Raw genomic sequence first — 18,134 nt, forward strand, 5'->3', positions numbered from 1 at the left:
TGGCGGAAACCACCGTGCTGGAGGAGAGGACTCCAGGGCCACCTAGATGGGGTCTGCCATGCTGGAGGAGAGAACACTAGAGCCACCCGCCACCTAGATGGGGTCCGCCGTGCTGGAGGAGAGGAAACCAGAGCCACCCGCCACCTAGATGGGGTCCGCCGTACTGGAAGAGAGGACTCCGGAGCCACCCGCCACCTAGATGGGGTCCGCTGTGCTGGAGGAGAGGAATCCGGAGACACCCGCCACCTAGATGGGGTCCGCCGTGCTGGAGGAGAGGACTCCGGAGACACCCGCCACCTAGATGGGGTCCGCCGTGCTGGGGGAGAGGACTCCGGAGCCACCCGCCACCTAGATGGGGTCCGCTGTGCTGGAGGAGAGGACACCAGAGCCACCCCCACCTAGATGGGGTCCGCTGTGCTGGAGGAGAGGACACCAGAGCCACCCCCCACCTAGATGGGGTCCGCTGTGCTGGAGGAGAGGACACCAGAGCCACCCCCCACCTAGATGGGGTCCGCTGTGCTGGAGGAGAGGACACCAGAGCCACCCCCACCTAGATGGGGTCCGCTGTGCTGGAGGAGAGGACACCAGAGCCACCCCCACCTAGATGGGGTCCGCTGTGCTGAAGGAGAGGACACCAGAGCCACCTGCCACCTAGATGGGGTCCGCCGTGCTGGAGGAGAGGACTCAGGAGCCACCCGCCACCTAGATGGGGTCCGCTGTGTTGGAGGAGAGGACACCGGAGCCACCCGCCACCTAGATGGGGTCCTCTGTGCTGGAGGAGAGGACTCTGGGGACACCTGTCACCTAGATGGGGTCCGCTGTGCTGGAGGAGAGGACACCGGAGCCACCCGCCACCTAGATGGGGGAAGTGCCCCACCGACCGGCAGAAAGCGAGTGTGGGGGGAGGTAGTGCCACCGCCGGCCGCCCTGCGGGGGGGGCTGATCCTTTGCTGCCACCCCAAAAGAAAAACCCACCAACCGCCAATGGATTTCACACAACGGTAGCAATACAAAGAGAACAGGAGACTTTCTCATACAAGTACATGGTACAGCAGCCACTTATCAGGAATATGAAGTGTTGGGTTTACATATTCTTCAAACCGAAAGCAGCTAAATCCAGGGAAACGCACAATGTAAATTTATACCATTACAAATCATTACAATCAATGCATTTATAAACATCCTATAGATGCACAAATGTGAATAAGACCCAAGGCGCCTTTCTACGTCATCTGAAAAAGTTGCAATGAATGCAAAAACGACGCAACAACTCATAATAACAACAACAGGATGACACAATGCTCCTGTAACACCGCCATGACATTTCCTGTACACTTCACAGAGCTGGACTCCGGGGATCTTATCTCATGTCGCCTACCTTGGCCGTAGCGGCTTCTTACTGTCCCTTCTGGGCTTCCAGGACCGCGCACGGTTGGGTGTCGGTGTCTTTGTTGGTAGTTGCTGATCTCCGGTCGCCCGGGGCGGTGTGTACGTAGGACTTTCTTGTGAGCTCAGTCTCTTGTCGTCCCTTCTGACCTGTACGGGGTCTCTACAAGGAAGGAAGTTGCATAAGAAGGAAAACAAATACAAACAATAAGAGTAATCTTAGTGACACATTAATGTACAATAAATGCAGACAAATAAAAAACTAACTAATTGCACATATATGTGGTGGTGTTGAAAACACACAGACAGTATTCAATCCACGTTGAAAATATCAAAAAGAATCACAATATAAAAAAAAAAAAAAAAGTGATAAGTCCACAGGGATGAAAGATCAAACAAATGACACATTGGGGATTATTTACGAAAGGCAAATCCACTTTGCACTGCAAGTGCACTTGTGAGTGCAGTCGCTGTAGATCTGAGGGGTAGATCTGAAATGATGGGGAAGCTCTGCTGATTTTATCATCCAATCCTGTGCCAGCTAAAATGCTGTTTTTTTAATTTTTCTTGCATGTCCCCTTCAGATCTACAGCGACTGCACTTGAAAGTGCACTTGTAGTGCAAAGTGGATTTGCCTTTCGTAAATAACCCCCAATGTGACAAAATGGTCAGTCCACAAAGCTGAAGTGTGGACAAGTGATAACGATGTGATGGTAAGTCCATATGCATGGGACATCAAAGTAAAAATCACAATAGGATCTTAGATGAGATGTCGATGCATTTGAAAATAATGGTGATCAGACATTCAAAAAAAATCTGCACACTCATTCAAGTCCTCTGGGGAGATCACCGTTTGCAATCCATGCTTGCAGCTAGGGTTGCACCGATACCTGAAACTGATACTGCCAGGCTCGGCTCTTTGAGTTCTCAGTGGGGTCTCCCCTGTGTTAAAGAAGTCCGCTAATTGGAGCTGTCAAAAAAAAAGCAGCTGGCAATGTTTAATAACAACATTGCTCAGCCCTGAAACACTAAAATAAAAAGAAACATTGTTTCTTTTTGTATATTACCGTTTCTTCATCTGCAGATCAAAGGGATGAACAAATGTTCCTCTGTTTAACCCCTTAATAACCCTTCATTTACTGTAATCAGCCTTAAAGTGGTGTTCCACTGTATAAAACGTTTTTTTTGTTGTTGCTAAATGCCAAAGATTATGACTTACACAGATATATATATATATATAAATACATATATATATATATATATATATATATATATATATATATATATATATATATATATATATATATATATACATATTTATTTTATTTATTTCAGGTACTTATATAGCGCTGTCAATTTACGCAGCGCTTTACATATACATTATACATTCACATCAGTCCCTACACCCTCAAGGAGCTTACAATCTAAGGTCCCTAACTCACATTCATACATACTAGGGACAATTTAGACTGGATCCAATTAACCTATCAGCATGTCTTTGGAGTGTGGGAGGAAACCGGAGTACCGGGAGGAAACCCACGCAGACACAGGGAGAACATGGAAACTCCAGGCAGGTAGTGTCGTGGTTGGGATTCGAACCAGCGACCCTTCTTACTGCTAGGCGATATACATATATAACTCACTTTTTCCGTTTTGGTTGATTAATGATGTCCTTTTTCTTTTAAAAAATAAACGTACAAAATTTTCATAGAGATCGTTTTCATCTTGCCTGTGGGCATGTGAAGCCCACAGGCATCCTCTTCCGGGATACGGTGCCGCTGATCGACCAGCAGGCACCGCCCGTTCTATCTCAGGTCTCGCGCATGCGCAGTAATCTTTAATCGGAGCGCTGTCAACTGCTCAGGTTGCCATCACAACGGGCGTCATCGCCAGAAGTCCCGCCCCGTTGTGATGGCAACCTAGCCCTCGACGCTGATTCCTGGGAAATGATGACACGCATCTCCCAGGAGCAGTAGCCAGTAACCATTAGGGGTGCCCGGGCACCGCACCCTCTATCCTGGCCAACCCCCTATATGCAATGGATAGATTTATGCAAAGCATGAGTTATAAATTGGCCGCTGCAGCCATCCCCTATTCATGCGTCCGTCCCCTTTCAGGGCACCGGGCGCGTGAATTACAGCGGCCTTTTTTTTTTTTTTTTAACCACTACAATACCGGGCACTTTCCCCCCTTCCTGCCCAGGCCAATTTTCAGCTTTCAGCGCTGTCACGTTTTAAATGACAATTGCGCGGTCATGCTACACTGTACCCAAAGTAAATTTTTATCATTTTGTTCCCACAAATAGAGCTTTCTTTGGGTGGTGTTTGATCACCTCTGTAGTTTTTATTTTTTACTAATTGAATAAAAAAAGACTGAAAAATTTTGGAAAAAAAAAAGTTTTTCTTTGTTTTTGATATAAAATTTTGTAAATAAGTATGTTTTCTCCTTCACTTATGGGCACTGATAAGCTACACTGATGGGCATTGAAAAGGTGGCACAGATGAGGTGGCACTAATGAGATGGCACTGATGAGGTGGCACTGACGATGGGCACTGATAGGCAGCACTGATATGCGGCACTGATAGGCATTGATAGGCAGCACTGATGGGCACTCATAGGTGGCACTGATGGGCACTGATGGGCACTGATAGGCGACACTGATGGGCACTGATGACTGGCACTGGATTTCACTGATAGGCATCACTGGCACTGACAGGCATTTTTCAATGGCACTGATTGGCAGCTGCCTGGGCAATGATCGCCATTTCCCTGGTGGTCCAGTGTGGTGGCCATCCCTGGTGGTCCTGGTGGCATCCTGGTGGTCCTGGACGGGCATCCAAGGAGGGACTGCACTGATAAACAATTAGCACAGACCCCCCGTCAGGAAACCAGCCGATTGGCTCTACTCGCGTCTTTCAGACGCGAGTGAGGAAAAGCCAATCAACGGCTCTTCCTGTTTACATCGTGATCAGCTGTGATTGGACATGGCTGATCACGTGGTAAAGAGCCTACATCAGAGACTTTTTACTTAGATCGGAGTTGCGGTGTGTCAGACTGACATGCCGCAACAACGATCGCCGCAATGCGCCCCCCCCCAGGGGGAGCACAGAGGCTTGATATCCTGCCGATGTCATATCACGTCCGGTCAGGATATCGCAACCACTTTGCCAACGTCATATTGCTATATGGCGGGCGGCAAGTGGTTTTTAAGCACCTGATTAGAGCCAGAGGCTCTAATAGGCTTCAAAATAGGGTGGGCTCGGGGCGCAGAGAGTGCGACTGGAGCCTACCCAGGTGTGTTACAACAGCGAATGAATATTCGCTGTCGAAAACCTAATCCTCAATCCGGCCTATCAGAAGTGGGTGTGTCTTTTAACTCTTATCATTTTTTTTTTTTTTTACTTTACTGTTGGAAGACACACCCTGTGAACTGATAAGATGCAGTATTTGTTTAAAAACAGCAATATACAGTCATATGCTTTCAGTGGAATATTCCCTTCACTCTGGAGGGACACTACAGCATCACGAGCGACCCAACCCCCTCCCGGAATAAGGAGCGATTCAGGTAATCATTCTACACACCAATAGACAACATTCGTGTTTTCTAAAACATGCACTGGGGGGGGGGGGGAGGGGCGTTAATCAATTCTGAAGCAGCAGTTTTCTACCTCTCGCAGAGCAAGCGCATGAACACTTCAGCTGCAAGTGAAAATTCCCGTGCTGTGACCATCATTTTTCGAGGTGCAGCTTTTCGTGTTTGCGACTACATGCGACTGTTTTTTTTTTTACAAATAAATTTGCAGTACATACACCATATTTGCCACTGCACTAATGTTCTTTTTTTTTTTTTTTTTTTTGCGACTGCAATCGTAGCAAAACATTTGTAAATGTTAGAAGCGCTTAAATGATGCACAAATAAAATGAAACCTCTGAATAATGCAGATTGACACCCTGGTTCACACTGAATGTGGCTTTGAAATCTCGCGATTTCAAAGCCGTGGGTCAGTGCGATTCCATGTGCGATTCCGACATCTGGGCGATTTTAATGCACAGATGTCTATGCAAGTCGCACGTAAAAATTAGCACGGGAACCTTTTTCAAATCAGTGGAGACGCACCGATTCGAACGGTTCCACAGACACAAATAGGGTGCGACTTACCATGCAATTTTAAACTGTCACATCACATGACAAGTCACACTGGTTTGAAGGGGGGGGCTGAGAGTTAGTTGGAAGCAAATGTAAACTGCATGTTATGGGACCAATGTATCCACAGAGCTGCTGACACTGCAACTTATTTCTCTGCCGGACTCTGTTCACACCTACGCAGGGGCAGCAGTCAGCATGCAGTTTTGTGCCTGTTTGCCTGATTTCACTTGTCATGTTGCATTTAATTGGGCTGCCCTATGCACGAATAATGCACAAAAGAAGTGCATGACGTTTAAAAAAAATTCTGCTTCACCACAATGCATGGTGCTGTGCTACCATGTGACTATTGCACGTGTGAATGTGCATGCATTAACAAGGTGTATGTGGGGGTGACATTAGTGTTATTAAACCCACAACAGTAAATCAGTCTGTATATGGAGCAAAGCATGCTTGTTATACTCACTGTGGGACCTAAGGGGTTAATCCTCTGCATTGTGTAAAAAGGCTGTTTGATCCTGTCCTCTCTGATCCTCCCCTTCTTCCACTGTCCCCAATCCATCTCCGGAGAGTACAGAGCCTTGGGGGGCACTCTGCACATGCTCAGTTTGGTGTGTATTGCTAGAGAGTTTTTTTTTTCTTGGGGGAGTGCACGTGATCAGCACAGGGCCAATCAGCACTGTCCAGACAGAGGGTAAGGGGTCCTGCAGCCTCATAGGACAGTCAGAGGAGAATGAAAACTGCTCCTACAAGCTTTAACCAGACACTGATAGAAGTCACAAGACTGCTATATACTGCTGATCAGAAAAGGTATTTCGCAGTTTATATTTACTAAAATAATTGAATTTCCATGTTCTGTGTACTGTGGGAGACCAGATATAGTGAATGCAGAGTCCTGGGGAGACCAGATATAGTGACTGCAGGGTCCTGGGGAGACCAGATATAGTGAATGCAGAGTCCTGGGGAGACCAGATATAGTGAATGCAGGGTCCTGGGGAGACCAGATATAGTGAATGCAGGCTCCTGGGAAAACCAGATATAGTGACTGCAGGGTCCTGGGGAGACCAGATATAGTGAATGCAGGATCCTGGGGAGACCAGATATAGTGAATGCAGGGTCCTGGGGAGACCAGATATAGTGAATGCAGGGTCCTTGGGAGACCAGATAAAGTGAATGCAGGGTCCTGAGGAGACCAGATATAGTGACTGCAGGGTCCTGGGGAGACCAGATATAGTGAATGCAGAGTCCTGGGGAGATCAGATATAGTGAATGCAGAGTCCTGGGTTTACTAACACTTTAAATATTAATAGTCATTCATCTGCAAAAGTATGCATGTTTTTGTGCATTGCAGGAATGTGCGCAACTTTGCATGCAATGTACAAGTGTGAACCTAGCCTCAGTCTGAGCATGATCTCATCCCAGATATAGAAGTAAGGGAAACAAACACAGTGCCTTGAAAAAGTATTCATACCTCTTGAAATCTTCCACATTTTGTCATGTTTCAACCAAAAACATAAATGTATTTTATTGGGATTTTATGTGATAGACCAACACAAAGTGTCACATAATTGTGAAGTGGAAGGAAAATGATAAATGGTTTTCAACATTTTTTACAAATAAATATGTGAAAAGTGTGTGTGTGTGTGGGGGGGGGGGGGGGGGGGGCATTTGTATTCAGCCCCCTTTGCTCATATACCCCTAACTGAAATCTAGTGGAACCAATTGCCTTCAGAAGTCACCTAATTAGTAAATAGAGTCCACCTGTGTGTAATTTAATCTCAGTTATAAATACAGCTGTTCTGTGAAGCCTTCAGAGGTTTGTTAGAGAACCTTAGTGAACAAACAGCATCATGAATGCCGGGGAACACACCAGACAGGTCAGGGATAAAGTTGTGAAGTATAAAGCAGGGTTAGGTTATGAAAAAAATATCTCAAGCTTTGAACATCTCACGGAGTACTGTTCAATCCATCATCCGAAAATGGAAAAAGTATGGCGCAACTGCAAACCTACCAGGGGCACTATTCCATTCACTGACACCAATGATGGGGCACTATTCCTCCCACTGATACCAATGATGGGGCACTATTCTCCCACTGATACCAATGATGGGGCACTATTCCTCCCACTGATACCAATGATGGGGCACTATTCCTCCCACTGACACCAATGATGGGGCACTATTCTCCCACTGACACCAATGATAGGGCATTATTCCTCCCACTGACACCAATGATAGGGCATTGTTTACTCCCACTGGACTTAGTCCGGCCCCCCTAAAGTCTGAAGGACAGTAAACTGGTCCTTTGTTTAGAAATTCAATCAATAATCTACATGGCAATCATAATGTCCATATGTGAATTCTCAGTGCTTGGCAGGCAGTAGTATCAATAATAAACAAATAAATATATATCCAAACATATGGAATTAGATGGATGAAATAAGTATAGTCTGGTCTTGATAAGTTTCACTTTAAAAGTGTATGACAGTGGTAAGGGGCAATCTGTAGGAAGTCCAACCAGTATTATAATGGGTAGAGGATAATAAAGTCCTATGAATATAAGATGAGGTAAGGATGATTGTTCCAAATGTTTCTGCTGCAGCTCCTTTAAGTGTCTGGTCTCCCAGAACTCTTACCTCGAGATTAGTGATAGCATGCAATTACCGCCGTCACCACTGGGGGATCCCTCGGTTTTCCTAATGATGCTGTTTCCTCTCTCCTAGCTACGTTCAGTCTCCCTCTCCTGTTAGATGGGATGGCACCTCCCTGAAGAGGAGATATGGGGGGGGGGCCTCCAATAGTGCAGTATGTCAAGTTTTTTTTTTAAAACGTATTTATTAAAAGGCATATACTCTTACACAAAGCAAAATTAAAAAACACAGGGAACAAATTAGGCGTTATTCCTCGCCTTCTCACGTCACTTGCGGTCGCGGCTCTATCCGGCCAATCCCTACGCGTTACGTTGTTTCACACAACTTCATCTGGGGAACCGGATTGTTTATTGGACTATGTTTTTATTGTTAAATTCCGGAAGTGGTATAGCGGCCATTTTGTTGTAGTCTATTATAGAGGTATATTGCAGTCATGATTTAATGTTAAGTCTACCGTCGGCCATTTTTTGTAAGTTTAGTGTCTGCAATGTAGGTATAAAACCCCGGCCACTCATACAATCGCAATCTTGAACTAGTCAGGCTACACTTTACAATTCTGGATTTATTTAGAGCCTGTAAGATTAAATATACATTACTTATTAGTGAGTATATACCTTACTAGTGGAATTGGTGTCTGATATAGTCGCTTAGCGACTATCAGAAGCATCAAGCTTAATATTGGACTATAACGCCCAATATAAGGATGTGGCCAGGATTATCAAGCGCCATTGGCACATCCTCAAAAATGACAAACAAGATATTACCAGAACGTCCGAATATCATCTATAAAGGAGCTCCCGCAATCAAGGATCTGATTGTCAAATCAGTAATAGAACCACCAAGGAAACCAACTTTCACCTTCTTAGTGGCAAAGGATTTTATCCTTGCAAAAATTGTTACGCCTGTCGTCATGCAAAAAAGTTTCAGACCAAAAGAACGGAATTTACAGCCACGAATACGGGCCAAGTACATATGATCCATGATTTTATCAATTGCCATACAGAAGGAGTTGTATATGTTCTCCAGTGCAGCTGTAATTTACAGTATGTTGGAAGGACCAAGAGAGCACTGAAAGTAAGGATAAAGGAACATATACAAAATATACAAAATGGCTTTCCAAAACACAACGTATCAAAACATTTTCTATTGAAACATAATAAGGATCCCTCCTCCAATTTTGGGGTATTGATAAATACCAAAAAGCGTGGAGAGGTAGTCACAAAATTAGAACAATAAGTCAGAAGGAATCCAAATGGATATATACTATGCGCACATTAACACCTGGGGGAATGAACGTAGAGTTTGATTTGAATTGTTTTTTAAGTAACTTTTAATACACGTAATTAATTTTATTATATTGATTCCATTTTTATACCCACACCCTATTTACATGAGTAGCTTTACAATAAAATGGATAAATATGCAGCTAGTATTGCTGGAAACATATAGATACCTCTAGGAGGAGATCACGAATTAGATAATATGTATGTATCATAAATCACAACACCATAGGGTTGCTCTGGGATATATTTATTAATGAATTTTAATTATTTACTAAACATTTTAACAAATTAATTTTAGTACGTAATAAATCACCATTGAGATATAAAGAATAACAACTTTTATTCGTTTTTGTATTAAGAGGTTGGTGTGTAAAATGCATATTATATATTGGATGATATACAATTTGATCAAGATTGATTGGATGGTCCAATCAAGAATGTTTTACACCATGGATATAGAACAGTATATATTATCTCACCAAACAGATGCTAAGCGACTATATCAGACACCAATTCCACTAGTAAGGTATATACTCACTAATAAGTAATGTATATTTAATCTTACAGGCTCTAAATAAATCCAGAATTGTAAAGTGTAGCCTGACTAGTTCAAGATTGCGATTGTATGAGTGGCCGGGGTTTTATACCTACATTGCAGACACTAAACTTACAAAAAATGGCCGACGTTAGACTTAACATTAAAGCGGGGGTCCACCTAAACCGACAAAAAAAAAAAAATATATTAAAAGCCAGCAGCTACAAATACTGCAGCTGCTGACTTTTAATACATGGCCACTTACCTGTCCAGGGTCCAGCGATGTCGGCAGGCGACGCCGAGAACCCGCTCGGTACTCGGCAGCTGCCGCCGCCATCCTAGGTGAGGGAACCAGGAAGTGAAGCGTTGCGGCTTCACTTCCCGGTTCCCTACTGCGCATGCGCGAGTCGCGCTGCGCATCGTAACTGGTCCCCGCTATCTCCTGGGAGCTGTGTGTTTCTCAGCAGACAGCGCGGAGGGACAGGAAGAGGCATAGACCCCCATGGGAATCTATGCCGGAAGTGGGTGCAAATACCTGTCTTAGACAGGTATCTGCACCCCCACCCCCCTGAAAGGTGCCAAATGTGACACCGGAGGGGGGGAGGGTTCCGAAAAGCGGAAGTTCCATTTTTGTGTGGAACTCTGCTTTAAATCATGACTGCAATATACCTCTATAATAGGCTACAACAAAATGGCCGCGATGTACCCATATCGCCCATTCCAAAAATGGCCGCTATACCACTTCCGGAATTTAACAATAAAAACATAGTCCAATAAACAATCCGGTTCCCCAGATGAAGTTGTGTGAAACAACGTAACGCGTAGGGATTGGCCGGATAGAGCCGCGACCGGAAGTGACGTGAGAAGGCGAGGAACAACACCTATTTGTTCCCTGTGTTTTTTAATTTTGCTTTGTGTAAGAGTATATGCCTTTTAATAAATACGTTTTTTTTTTTAAACTTGACATACTGCACTATGGAGGCCCCCCCCCCGTCTCCTCTTCAGGGAGGTGCCATCCCATCTAACAGGAGAAGGAGAAGAGAGACTGAACGTAGCTAGGAGAGAGGAAACCGCATCATTAGGAAAACCGAGGATCCCCCAGTGGTGACGGCGGTAATTGCATGCTATCACTAATCTCGAGGTAAGAGTTCTGGGAGACCAGACACTTAAAGGAGCTGCAGCAGAAACATTTGGAACAATCATCCTTACCTCATCTTATATTCACAGGACTTTATTATCCTCTACCCATTATAATACTGGTTGGACTTCCTACAGATTGCCCCTTACCACTGTCATAGACATTGAAAGTGAAACTTATCAAGTTCAGACTATACTTATTTCATCCATCTAATTCCATTTGTTTGGATATATATTTATTTGTTTATTATTGATACTACTGCCTGCCAAGCACTGAGAATTCACATATGGACATTATGATTGCCATATAGATTATTGATTGAATATTTCCCATTTGAGATATAATATTTTTAAATATTTTTATATACTTTATATATATTTTTATATATTTTATATATTTTTCCTAAATACCACGTGGTTTTATACAATATGGAAACAATTTAGATACTCTCCTAAAATATTTTAATTTATTACTTGGGCACTATTTTTAAATATCTGCGCAGAATCGCCTTATTATTTATTTCATTTGAACAGTGGTTTGTGTCACACTAATAGATTTTCCTGCATTTATTTATGCACTTTCACTTTTTAAATTGTTTATGAATATTTTGCACTTATCCAGAGTAGCGCGAAGGCACTTTGCTCACAAATGTAACCATTACCACACATCTGCTAGTGTGAATGACCCTTTACTAAAGCAGCAGAAACTATTCACTTAGCAAACAAAATAAATGAAGCAAATGAATGCCCAATAATGAAAAAACAAAAACAACAACAAAAAAAAAAAAACTGTTTTTTTTTTCTAGCACATGATTGCATGAACAAATCGAACAATAAACTCAATAAAATTCACTTTAAGTCCCAGTTCACACTAATACAGTGCAGGGAACCACATGTGATTCAGACAGGAATTACACCAAATTCCCGTTCACATCACATTCAATTCTCTTTTTGCCACGCTGGAATCGGATTGCATGGGTGGGCAATGCGATTCCATTCAGCCAGTCGCACCGTGTTTTGCAAACTGGTTTTGGGGTGTCGTTAACCACTTGCTGACTTCCCGCCGTCGATTGACGGGGGCAGAATGGCACTCCTGCCCAAATCGCCGTAGCTGTACGTCCCTGAGGAGCCGATGCGCATGCCCGGTGGCTGCGATGTCCGTCGGTCACCTGCGATCGCTCCTGACGAAACGAGAACGGGAATTTGTGTGTGGAAACACACGAATCCACATTCTGTCAGGGGTGAGGAGACTGATCTGTTGTTCCTAGTATATAGGAACAACGATCGGTCTCCTCCCCAAGTCAGTCCCATCCCCCCACAGTTAGAACACACAGTGAGGGAACACATTTAACCCCTTGATCGCCCCCCTAGTGTTAACATCTTCCCTACCAGTGCCATTTATACAGTAATCAGTGCATTTTTATAACACTGATCACTGTATAAATGTCAATGGTTCCAAAAATGTGTCAAAGTGTCCGATCTGTCTGCCGCAATGTTGCAGTACCGTTAAGAATCGCAGCTCGCTAGCATTACTAAGGTGAAAAAAAAAATTATAAAAATGCCATAAATCTATCCCCTATTTTGTAGACGCTACAACTTTTGCGCAAACCAATCAATATACGCTTATTGCGATTTTTTTTGTACCCAAAATATGTAGAAGAATAAATATCAGTCTAAACTGATAAACTAGTGAAGATTTTTTTTTTTTTAATTTTGGGATATTTATTATAGCAAAAAGTAAAAAATATTGTGTTTTTTTCAAAATTGTTGTTTTTCTTTTGTTTCTTTTTGTTTATTTCTTTGTTTCTTTTTGTATATTACTGTTTCTTTATCTGCAGATCAAAGGGATGAACAAATGTTCCTCTGTTTAACCCCTTATTAACCCTTAATTTACTCTAATCAGCCTTAAAGTGGTGTTCCACTGTATAAAACGTTTTTTTTTTTATTGCTAAATGCCAAAGATTATGACTTACACACATATATATATAACTCACTTTTTCCGTTTTGCTTGATTAATGATGTCCTTTTACTTTTAAAAAATAAACTTATAAATTTTCATAGAGATCGTTTTCATCTTGCCTGTGGGCATGTGAAGCCCACAGGCATCCTCTTCCGGGATACGGTGCCGCTGATCGACCAGCAGGCACCGCCCGTTCTATCTCAGGTCTCGCGCATGCGCAGTAATCTTTAATCGGAGCGATGTCAACTGCCCAGGTTGCCATCACAACGGGCGTCGTCGCCAAAAGTCCCGCCCCGTTGTGATGGCAACCTAGCCCTCGACGCTGATTCCTGGGAAATGATGACACGCATCTCCCAGGAGCAGTAGCCAGTAACCATTAGGGGTGCCCGGGCACCGCACCCTCTATCCTGGCCAACCCCCTATATGCAATGGATAGATTTATGCAAAGCATGAGTTATCCAGGGCCGCTGCAGCCATCCCCTATTCATGCGTCCGGCCCCTTTCAGGGCACCGGGCGCGTGAATTACAGCGGCTTGTTTTTTTTTTTTTTTTTAACCACTACAATACCGGGCACTTTCCCCCCTTCCTGCCCAGGCCAATTTTCAGCTTTCAGCGCTGTCACGTTTTAAATGACAATTGCGCGGTCATGCTACACTGTACCCAAAGTAAATTTTTATCATTTTGTTCCCACAAATAGAGCTTTCTTTGGGTGGTGTTTGATCACCTCTGTAGTTTTTATTTTTTACTAATTGAATAAAAAAAGACTGAAAAATTTTGGAAAAAAAAAAGTTTTTCTTTGTTTTTGATATAAAATTTTGTAAATAAGTATGTTTTCTCCTTCACTTATGGGCACTGATAAGCTACACTGACGGGCATTGAAAAGGTGGCACAGATGAGGTGGCACTAATGAGATGGCACTGATGAGGTGGCACTGACGATGGGCACTGATAGGCAGCACTGATATGCGGCACTGATAGGCATTGATAGGCAGCACTGATGGGCACTCATAGGTGGCACTGATGGGCACTGATGGGCACTGATAGGCGACACTGATGGGCACTGATGACTGGCACTGGATTTCACTGATAGGCATCACTGGCACTGACAGGCATTTTTCAATGGCACTAATTGGCAGCTGCCTGGGCAATGATCGCCATTTCCCTGGTGGTCCAGTGTGGTGGCCATCCCTGGTGGTCCTGGTGGCATCCTGGTGGTCCTGGACGGGCATCCAAGGAGGGACTGCACTGATAAACAATTAGCACAGACCCCCCGTCAGGAAACCAGCCGATTGGCTCTACTCGCGTCTTTCAGACGCGAGTGAGGAAAAGCCAATCAACGGCTCTTCCTGTTTACATCGTGATCAGCTGTGATTGGACACAGCTGATCACGTGGTAAAGAGCCTACATCAGAGACTTTTTACTTAGATCGGAGTTGCGGTGTGTCAGACTGACATGCCGCAACAACGATCGCCGCAATGCGCCCCCCCCCAGGGGGAGCACAGAGGCTTGATATCCTGCCGATGTCATATCACGTCCGGTCAGGATATCGCAACCACTTTGCCAACGTCATATTGCTATATGGCGGGCGGCAAGTGGTTTTTAAGCACCTGATTAGAGCCAGAGGCTCTAATAGGCTTCAAAATAGGGTGGGCTCGGGGCGCAGAGAGTGCGACTGGAGCCTACCCAGGTGTGTTACAACAGCGAATGAATATTCGCTGTCGAAAACCTAATCCTCAATCCGGCCTATCAGAAGTGGGTGTGTCTTTTAACTCTTATCATTTTTTTTTTTTTACTTTACTGTTGGAAGACACACCCTGTGAACTGATAAGATACAGTATTTGTTTAAAAACAGCCATATACAGTCATATGGAATATGCCCTTCACTCTGGAGGGACACTACAGCATCACGAGCGACCCAACCCCCTCCCGGAATAAGGAGCGATTCAGGTAATCATTCTACACACCAATAGACAACATTCGTGTTTTCTAAAACATGCACTGGGGGGGGAGGGGGAGGGGTGTTAATCAATTCTGAAGCAGCAGTTTTCTACCTCTCGCAGAGCAAGCGCATGAACACTTCAGCTGCAAGTGAAAATTCCCGTGCTGTGACCATCATTTTTCGAGGTGCAGCTTTTCGTGTTTGCGACTACATGCGACTGTTTTTTTTTTACAAATAAATTTGCAGTACATACACCATATTTGCCACTGCACTAATGTTCTTTTTTTTTTTTTTTTTTTGCGACTGCAATCGTAGCAAAACATTTGTAAATGTTAGAAGCGCTTAAATGATGCACAAATAAAATGAAACCTCTGAATAATGCAGATTGACACCCTGGTTCACACTGAATGTGGCTTTGAAATCTCGCGATTTCAAAGCCGTGGGTCAGTGCGATTCCATGTGCGATTCCGACATCTGGGCGATTTTAATGCACAGATGTCTATGCAAGTCGCACGTAAAAATTAGCACGGGAACCTTTTTCAAATCAGTGGAGACGCACCGATTCGAACGGTTCCACAGACACAAATAGGGTGCGACTTACCATGCAATTTTAAACTGTCACATCACATGACAAGTCACACTGGTTTGAAGGGGGGGGCTGAGAGTTAGTTGGAAGCAAATGTAAACTGCATGTTATGGGACCAATGTATCCACAGAGCTGCTGACACTGCAACTTATTTCTCTGCCGGACTCTGTTCACACCTACGCAGGGGCAGCAGTCAGCATGCAGTTTTGTGCCTGTTTGCCTGATTTCACTTGTCATGTTGCATTTAATTGGGCTGCCCTATGCACGAATAATGCACAAAAGAAGTGCATGACGTTTAAAAAAAATTCTGCTTCACCACAATGCATGGTGCTGTGCTACCATGTGACTATTGCACGTGTGAATGTGCATGCATTAACAAGGTGTATGTGGGGGTGACATTAGTGTTATTAAACCCACATCAGTAACATCAGTCTGTATATGGAGTAAAGCATGCTTGTTATACTCACTGTGGGACCTAAGGGGTTAATCCTCTGCATTGTGTAAAAAGGCTGTTTGATCCTGTCCTCTCTGATCCTCCCCTTCTTCCACTGTTCCCAATCCATCTCCAGAGAGTACAGAGCCTTGGGGGGCACTCTGCACATGCTCAGTTTGCTGTGTATTGCTAGAGAGCTTTTTATTTTCTTGGAGGAGTGCACGTGATCAGCACAGGGCCAATCAGCACTGTCCAGACAGAGGGTCAGGGGTCCTGCAGCCTCATAGGACAGTCAGAGGAGAATGAAAACTCCTCCTACAAGCTTTAACCAGACACTGATAGAAGTCACAAGACTGCTATATACTGCTGATCAGAAAAGGTATTTAGCAGTTTATATTTACTAAAATAATTGAATTTCCATGTTCTGTGTACTGGGGAGACCAGATATAGTGACTGCAGAGTCCTGGGGAGACCAGATATAGTGAATGCAGAGTCCTGGGGAGACCAGATATAGTGACTGCAGGGTCCTGGGGAGAGCAGATATAGTGAATGCAGGCTCCTGGGGAGACCAGATATAGTGAATGCAGAGTCCTGGGGAGACCAGATATAGTGACTGCAGAGTCCTGGGGAGACCAGATATAGTGACTGCAGGCTCCTGGGGAGACCAGATATAGTGAATGCAGGCTCCCGGGGAGACCAGATATAGTGAATGCAGGCTCCTGGGGAGACCAGATATAGTGAATGCAGGCTCCTGGAGAGACCAGATATAGTGAAGGCAGGCTCCTGGGGAGACCAGATATAGTGAGTGCAGGCTCCTGGGGAGAGAAGATATAGTGACTGCAGGCTCCTGGGGAGCAGATATAGTGAATGCAGGCTCCTGGGGAGCAGATATAGTGAATGCAGAGTCCTGGGGAGATCAGATATAGTGAGTGCAGGCTCCTGGGGAGACCAGATATAGTGAATGCAGGCTCCTGGGGAGCAGATATAGTGAATGCAGAGTCCTGGGGAGATCAGATATAGTGAATGCAGAGTCCTGGGGAGATCAGATATAGTGAATGCAGGCTCCTGGGGAGACCAGATATAGTGAAGGCAGGCTCCTGGGGAGACCAGATATAGTGACTGCAGGCTCCTGGGGAGACCAGATATAGTGACTGCAGGCTCCTGGGGAGACCAGATATAGTGAGTGCAGGCTCCTGGGGAGACCAGATATAGTGAGTGCAGGCTCCTGGGGAGACCAGATATAGTGAATGCAGAGTCCTGGGGAGACCAGATATAGTGAATGCAGAGTCCTGGGGAGACCAGATATAGTGAATGCAGAGTCCTGAGGAGACCAGATATAGTGAATGCAGGCTCCTGGGGAGACCAGATATAGTGAATGCAGAGTCCTGGGTTTACTAACACTTTCAATATTAATAGTCATTCATCTGCAAAAGTATGCATGTTTTTGTGCATTGCAGGAATGTGCGCAACTTTGCATGCAATGTACAAGTGTGAACCTAGCCTCAGTCTGTGCATGATCTCGTCCCAGATACATAGTTGCCAACATTGAAAAAAAAATATGTGGGACACTTTTTTTTGCTGTAGGCGGAGCCAATCAATAATTAGGAGGCGGGGCATTCGTTTGTAGGCGTGACCTAGTAAAAAATAATAGTTGCGGCGCGCGAAGCGCGCCGCGGCGAAAAATGGGCGTGGTTTACGCGGAAAGTGGGCGTGGCTTACGCGGAAAGTGGGCGTAGCTTACGCGGAAAGTGGGCGTGGCTCAAGAGGGTATGGTTAGAGTCTGAGATGAATGGGGGAGGGAAAGGGGGAGAGGGAAAGGGGGAGAGGGAAAGGGGGAGAGGGGAATGACGGGACAGCAGCCCCAGGTCCTACACAACAATAGAAATATGTGTATTCTAGAAAGTTTAACAATCAGCAGATAAAGATACTCCAAACACCTGGTGTTAACGCTTCAATCATCCCGGCACCATGGTTGTTATGGTGTCAGGATGATTGAAGCGCATTATTTCTATTATTACATTGTAATATAAAATTAAATCATTCAACTCACCATAATGCCGAATCAGTGGGATCCCTGAGCGT

At 44.6% G+C, this 18,134-nt stretch overlaps 1 protein-coding gene and 1 long non-coding RNA gene across 3 annotated transcripts in view; one reads left to right on the plus strand and one right to left on the minus strand.

The window, feature by feature from the left end:
• Positions 1-1,562, minus strand: part of LOC141110362 (uncharacterized) — a 98,669-nt gene extending 97,107 nt beyond the window's left edge. For both annotated transcript variants that reach the window (XM_073601670.1, XM_073601672.1), the window contains exon 1: positions 1,379-1,562. The gene's annotated coding sequence lies outside the window, so the exon portion shown is untranslated. The remainder of the gene's footprint in view (positions 1-1,378) is intronic.
• LOC141110366 (uncharacterized) overlaps positions 1-18,134 on the plus strand; it is a 419,573-nt gene that overhangs the window by 28,540 nt on the left and 372,899 nt on the right. The gene's annotated exons all lie outside the window — the stretch shown is intronic.

The sequence above is a fragment of the Aquarana catesbeiana genome, linkage group LG10, assembly GCF_042186555.1.
Source record: "Aquarana catesbeiana isolate 2022-GZ linkage group LG10, ASM4218655v1, whole genome shotgun sequence".
Taxonomy (NCBI): Eukaryota; Metazoa; Chordata; class Amphibia; order Anura; family Ranidae; genus Aquarana; species Aquarana catesbeiana.